Below are 6,530 nucleotides of genomic sequence, written 5' to 3'. Positions count from 1 at the left end.
TACAATCATTAATATCATTGGGAACCAGTTGTCAAGACTACCAGCAGGACTCTCATCACTATCTCACATTACAGCAATATGGATAGCAGAGAACCAGGTACCATTTGATATGTACAATTGTACAGTCATTATTATTATTATTAGTTTATTAATGTTAGTAATAATCTGTTTATACCTTGAGGGGGAATTACTGACCAATTTTGCACTTTTATAATCATTTGCAAAATTACAACCTGCCAATTAATAAACAAAAATGCTAAAATTACCCAAAATTCCCCTCCAGTATTACCAGCTGTCCTATTATTAGTTATTTTATTTATTTTATAGTCAAAGCCATTGTTAGAGTTTCAGCTCCAGACTGATCCCAGTAATGGAGACAGTTACCTCACTTGTGTGGTCTTCCCTCAACAAGGAATAGAAACACCTTACGATGAACATAAGGATATGATAATACTGATAACTTTATGAGAAAGTTTGAGCAGATTCCGATCAAGTTTGGATTTTCTAAAGTTACTCAAAAATCGGACAAAAGTCTCTGCACTATTGTACAGGGATTTTTCAAAAATTTCACAAAAATTGACAAGTAGAAAATTCCTCAATTTTATTACATTTTCTGATGCATATACATTGACTTATGCAGTGTAGAGAGATTGAGCTGCTTCTGATCACGTTTGGATTTTCTATGATTTTTAAATCTTGCTCAAAAATTGGAGAAAAGTCCCTGTACTATAGTACAGGGATTGTTCAAAAATTTCACAAAAATTGACAAGTAGAAAATTTCTGAATTTTACTACATTTCCTGATGCATATACATGTACATATGCAGTGTAGAGAGATTGAGCAGATTCCGATCAAGTTTGGATTTTTTATGATTTTTTTAAGTTGCTCAAAAATTGGTTAAAAGTCCCTGTACTACAGTACAGGGATTTTCGTAAAATTTCACAAAAATTGACAAGTAGAAAACTCCTCAATTTTGTTACATTTCCTGATGCATATACATGTACTTATGCAGTGTAGAGAGATTGAGCAGATTCCGATCAAGTTTGGATTTTTTATGAATTTTTTAATTTGCTCAAAAATCGGACAAAAGTCACTGCACTATAGTACAGGGATTTTCGTACAATTTCACAAAAATTGGCATTTAGAAAATTCCTCAATTTTGTTACATTTCCAGATGCATATACATGTATGTATGCAGTGTAGAGAGATTGAGCAGATTCTGATCAAGTTTGAATTTTTCATGATTTCTTAAAAGTTGCTCTAAAATCGGACAAAAGTCCCTGTACTATAGTACAGGGATTTTTGTAAAATTTCACAAAAATTGGCAAGTAGAAAATTTCTCAATTTTATTACATTTCCTGATGCATATACATGTATGTATGCAGTGTAGAGAGATTGAGCAGATTCTGATCAAGTTTGAATTTTTCATGATTTCTTAAAAGTTGCTCTAAAATCGGACAAAAGTCACTGCACTATAGTACAGGGATTTTTGTACAATTTCACAAAAATTGGCAAGTAGAAAATTCCTCAATTTTGTCACATTTCCTGATGCATATACATGTACTTATGCAGTGTAGAGAGATTGAGCTGATTTGGATCAAGTTTGGATTTTTTATGATGTTTTTAAAGTTGCACAAAAATTGGACAAAAGTCCCTGTGCTATAGTATAGGGATTTTTGTAAAATTTCTCAAAAATTGGCAAGTAAAAAATTCCTTAATTTTGTTACATTTCCTGATGCATTTACATGAACGTATGCAGTGTAGAGAGATTGAGCTGTTTCCGATCAAGTTTAGATTTTTTATGATTTTTTAAATTTGCTCAAAAATCGGACAAAAGTCCCTGTACTATAGTACAGGGATCTTTCAAAAATTTCACAAAAATTGGCAAGTTGAAAATTCCTCAATTTTGTTAAATTTCCTGATGCATATACATGTACTATCGCAGTGTAGAGAGATTGAGCAGATTCCGATCAAGTTTGGATTTTTTATGATTTTTTTAAGTTGCTCAAAAATTGGTTAAAAGTCCCTGTACTACAGTACAGGGATTTTCGTAAAATTTCACAAAAATTGACAAGTAGAAAACTCCTCAATTTTGTTACATTTCCTGATGCATATACATGTACTTATGCAGTGTAGAGAGATTGAGCAGATTCCGATCAAGTTTGGATTTTTTATGATTTTTTTAATTTGCTCAAAAATCGGACAAAAGTCACTGCACTATAGTACAGGGATTTTTGTACAATTTCACAAAAATTGGCATTTAGAAAATTCCTCAATTTTGTTACATTTCCAGATGCTTATACATGTACTTATGCTGTGTAGAGAGATTGAGCAGATTTCGATCAAGTTTAGATTTTTAAAGATTTTTTTAAGTTGCCCAAAAATCGGACAAAAGTCCCTGTACTATAGTACAGGGATTTTTCAAAAATTTCACGAAAATTGGCAAATAGAAAATTCCTCAATTTTGTTACATTTCCGGATGCATATACATGTACTTATGCAGAGTAGAGAGATTGAGCTATTTCCGATCAGGTTTAGATTTTCTGTGATTTTTTAAAGTTGCTCAAAAATTGGACAAAAGTCCCTGTACATAGTACAGAAATTTTTGTAAAGTTTCACAAAAATTGACAAGTAGAAAATTCCTCAATTTTACTACATTTCCTGATGCATATACATGTACTTATGCTGTGTAGAAGTTTGAGCTGATTCCTGTGAGATTAATTCCAATCAAATGTCTACAGGAGATTTATTCTTGCTACAATCTTGACTCTGGATGGGACTTAGAATAGTAATGGTTTCTTATTTGGTACACTGAAACTTTGAAGAAAGAATACTGGGATCTTTATTCTATAATACTGGTCACACCCACCAACCTTTTCAGATCAGCTAGCCCAGTATAATAACAATAACAACAACAAGTGACTACAAGGGCATATACACAATGAATGACAATAAAAATAATAAATAGGTACACAAATAGTCCACTGGTCTAAGAAAATTTAATTTTGACAATGCTTCCATCAGAGACCTTCACGAGTGAGTAGATAATGTCCTCGGTGAACAGAACCGATGATTGAGATGAGATGGGGTGGTCTGAGTGGATGTGAGTTAGAAATGATGTATCAAACGGCTGACCACACATATAGCAGTGTATATTCTAACCAGATGGATGAGATAATATTCTATAAATCTTCTGTAGGGTACAGGTACCTTTAGGACCATGGTCAAGACTCAAGAGCTTCATACCAAATCCTAAGCCATGAAATCTCACATGATACCTCACCAATAAGAGTAGTAGTTGGGTGTCCCTTAGCTTTAGATAGGAGTTGATTTCTGTCATGATCAAGTATGGTGTCTTTAGACTTCATAGCAACATAGTATCAGTTAGACACTCATCTAGGGCACTGGACTCAAGACCCAGATGGTGCTCCAGTAGTCGGCATTGCTGAACAATGGAGACTCCCAGAGGATCAGTGATGAGACTAGGAGTGAGTATCTGTGAGCTGAGGTTAGTAGATGTATCTTTAGTCAGTAGTTTAGACAGGAATTCCAATTTTCTAATTACCACAAGACTGGCAATAGAGGAGCAGTATTGTCTGCTGCGCATGCGCAGATCCCCCTGTATAAAGGAATGGGCCAACCTGAAAGCTGCTCGAGCTGAGGAAGTATGAGTTAATTGGTGGGTGTGGCCAGTATTGTCTGCTGCGCATGCGCAGATCCCCTGTATAAAGGAATGGGCCAACCTGAAAGCTGCTCGAGCTGAGGAGGATCTTCTAGTGACCGGATATTGCGCAATACATCAAAGGGATTGCTCACTGTGCAAGCCCATGCATGCCCCGGGCAAGCCCATGCATGCCCCGGGCAAGCCCATGCATGCCCCGGGCAAGCCCATGTCACGACCTGGGCTTGCCCGTACAGTAGCCTTTCAATTAATTGTGATCTGCGCATGCGCAGATACCCCTGTATAAATGAATGGGCCAACCTGAAAGCTGCTCGAGCTGAGGAGGTCTGAGTTAATTGGTAGGTGTGGTTAATGATTGTGGCCCATCCTACATACTAGTGAAGATGTCTGGTGCAAGGAGACTTATTCCTGTTAACAAATTGACTCTGGCTGGGACTTAAAATATTAAAAGACCTTCTTTCTTGATGTCTTTGGGGGACGGGCCGTCTTTCACTATCATTGGGGACTTGTACACAATCCTTGCCTGTCCGAGGCTTACCTCATCCATTACAACTGTAATTACACTATAGATCAATACTGTTTATAATATTGTGTATGTATAACTCATAAGCATAAGTTTTACTGTATTACTGAAGATGTACAATTAGGTAAAGTACGGTTTAAAATACAGTACAATACTGTTTTAACTGCTGTATATTAGTGTTTGTACTATTTATAGTGAGATGGACTTTGATGTACACTAATGAAGTCTTACTCCTTCTCAAGGCAATAGATCATCTTTTACCAAGATAGGACAGCTTATATTCATTATATCTTTTTAATTGTACAACATTACTGTATATACTGAGATATTGAACTGTTGTTGTTTAATTACTGTGGTGTGTAAACTGTTTTACCTGCATTTTAGTGTAGTATCAAGTTCATTATAACAATAACAATGACTATTTAGCTAACTATTAGGTGTGATAATGGCAGTAGTGACGTTATTACTCTAAAGAATGTATTATTAATAAATGCATTAAGAAGATTGCGCAATACTTCTGTGCATGTGCAGAAGGTTGAGTGGTGTCTACTGTGCATGCGCAGACCTCCTGTGTAAAGGAATGGGCCAACTTACTGTAAGTACCATACCATCTTTACAAAAATAGCCAAAAAATCACTCCAAATTTTTATTACATTTTCTGAAACATATTGATGTCCTTATGCTGAGAAAAGAGATTGAGCCGATTCCGATCAAGTTTGGATTTTTTATGATTTTTTTAATTTGCTTAAAAATCGGACAAAAGTCCCTGTACTGTAGTACAGGGGTCTTTGTAAAATTTCACAAAAATTGACAAGTAAAAAATTCCTGAATTTCATTACATTTCCTGATGCATATACATGTACTTATGCAGTGTAGAAAGATTGAGCTAATTCGAATCAAGTGTGGATTTTCTATGATTTTTTAAAGTTGCTTCAAAATCGGACAAAAGTTGAGTACATGGATTATGTAAAATTTCACAAAAAATTGACAAGTAGAAAATTCCTCAGTTTTATTACATTTCCTGATGCATAGACATGTACTTGTGCAGTGTAGAAAGATTGAGCTGATTCCAATCACGTTTGGATTTTGTATGATTTTTTAAAGTTGCTCAAAAATTGAACAAAAGTCCATGTACTGTACAGGGATTTTTGTAAAATTTCACAAAAATTGACAAGTAGAAACTTCCTTAATTTTATTACCATTCCTGATGCACATATATGTACTTATGCAGTGTAGAAAGTTTGAGCTGATTCCGATCACGTTTGGATTTTCTATGATTTTTTAAAGTTGCTCAAAAATTGGACAAAAGTCCCTGTACAATATATTATATATATAGTACAGGGATTTTAAAAGATTTTACAAAAATTGACAAGTAGAAAATTCCTCAATTTTATTACATTTCCAGATGCATATACATGTACTTATGCTGTGTAGAAGTTTGAGCTGATTCCTAGTGATTAATTCCAATGAAATGTCTACAGGAGATTTATTCTTGCTACAATCTTGACTCTGGCTGGGACTTAGAATAATATTGGTTTCTAATTTGGTACACCAATTCTCACTGAAACTTTGAAGAAAGAACACTAGGATCTTTATTCTATAATACTGGTCACACCCACCAACCTTTTCAAATTATCAGCTAGCATGCTCAGAAGGTTGGTGGGTGTGGCCAGTATTGGCTGCTGCTGCGCATGCGCAGATCCCCCTGTATAAAGGAATGGGCCAACCTGAAAGCTGCTCGAGCTGAGGAGGAACTTCTAGTGACCGGATATTGCGCAATACATCAAAGGGATTGCTCACAGTGCAAGCCCATGCATGCCCCGGGCAAGCCCATGCATGCCTCGGGCAAGCCCTTGCATGCCTCGGGCAAGCCCATGTCATGACCTGGGCTTGCCCGTACATTAGCCTTTTAATTAATTGTGATCTGCGCATGCGCAGATCCCCCTGTATAAAGGAATGGGCCAACCTGAAAGCTGCTCGAGCTGAGGAGGTCTGAGTTGATTAGTGGGCGTGGTTAAGGGTGTTCCAGGTAATTTCTACTGCGCATGCGCAGATCTCCCTGTATAAATGAATGGGCCAACCTGAAAGCTGCTCGAGCTGAGGAGGTCTGAGTTAATTGGTAGGTGTGGTTAATGATTATGGCCCATCCTACATACTAGTGAAGATGTCTGGTGCAAGGAGACTTATTCTTGTTAACAAATTGACTATGGCTGGGACTTAAAATATTAAAGGACCTTCTTTCTTGATAGCTTTGGGCGACGGGCCGTCTTTCACTATCATTGGGGACTGGTACTCATTCCTGGAGGCTTACCTCATGGTCCTCAT

At 36.4% G+C, this 6,530-nt stretch overlaps 1 long non-coding RNA gene across 1 annotated transcript; it reads left to right on the top strand.

Annotated features, from left to right (window-relative positions):
- Nucleotides 1-7: 7 nt before the first annotated feature.
- Nucleotides 8-371, top strand: LOC109585822 (uncharacterized). The gene is made up of 2 exons (XR_002186678.1): nt 8-97; nt 328-371. It is a non-coding gene; the product is annotated as an uncharacterized LOC109585822 (long non-coding RNA).
- Nucleotides 372-6,530: the final 6,159 nt, after the last annotated feature.

The sequence above is a fragment of the Amphimedon queenslandica genome, unplaced genomic scaffold (assembly GCF_000090795.2).
Source record: "Amphimedon queenslandica unplaced genomic scaffold, v1.1 AMPQUscaffold_13003, whole genome shotgun sequence".
In the NCBI taxonomy this organism is placed as follows: domain Eukaryota; kingdom Metazoa; phylum Porifera; class Demospongiae; order Haplosclerida; family Niphatidae; genus Amphimedon; species Amphimedon queenslandica.
The sequence above is the reverse complement of the archived record's forward strand: the minus strand, read 5'-3'. Positions and strand labels throughout refer to the sequence as shown.